The sequence below is a fragment of the Camelus dromedarius genome, chromosome 1 (genome assembly GCF_036321535.1).
Source record: "Camelus dromedarius isolate mCamDro1 chromosome 1, mCamDro1.pat, whole genome shotgun sequence".
NCBI lineage: Eukaryota > Metazoa > Chordata > Mammalia > Artiodactyla > Camelidae > Camelus > Camelus dromedarius.
In genome coordinates, this window is record NC_087436.1 from 20,943,849 (window position 1) to 20,944,649 (window position 801).

Below are 801 nucleotides of genomic sequence, written 5' to 3' on the forward strand. Positions count from 1 at the left end.
TTCAGTCTGTCTCTTGGCTGTCCAGCCGGGCGGCTCCTGGCTGCTGCTGGGAGAGGTGATTAGACAGGCTGACTGGCCCTGGCTGGTTATCAACAAGGGAAAGAAGATGCCAGGCTGCTGAAAAACAGGACACTTCCTCTTATCCGGCAGCTGGCCCCTTGGTTCCCAGGACACAGCCATACAATAAGACGTTTTATCTTCCACAACTGCTGCATAATCCCAAGGACATACCCCAGTATCTCTTTCTTTCTTCTCTCTTTTCCCGCCAAAGTTTCTGTCTTAGGGCTGAGCTCCGTGGGAGGAAGAGCCCGTAGCAGAAGATGGCTGGCAGCATCAGAAGGGAGATCACAGTGTCAGAGCCTTCCAGTAAAAGAACCAACTGGGAGCTGGAGCTGTCTCAACCCGCTCCCTGGCTGACGGCTCCCTACTCGAGTGTTTTTGTTGTTTTGTTTTGTTGCTGTTTTTCCATCTCTTTCTGAGCAATAAAGCAGTTTTGTGTGTTTCTGTGTCCGTGTGTGTGTTTTCACTTTGTCCCTCTGCTTCTACTGAGAATTCCTTCTCAATCAGCAGGCAAGGACCCAGCTGTTTGGTGGGCTTTCCAATCTGAGGGTCCCTCTTTCTGCTAGCACTACTGCCTCACGATGCCCACTGAATTTATGCAAAGTAAATTTAACACGTAGCTGCCAGTTCCCTGAAGTGAAGACTGGACTGGACCCTTTCATAATCTTCGTTAAGCAGATACCCACGTATCTTTATTGACAGGCGTTTCACAATTTTGCATAATTCAAAAATGACGCCCAG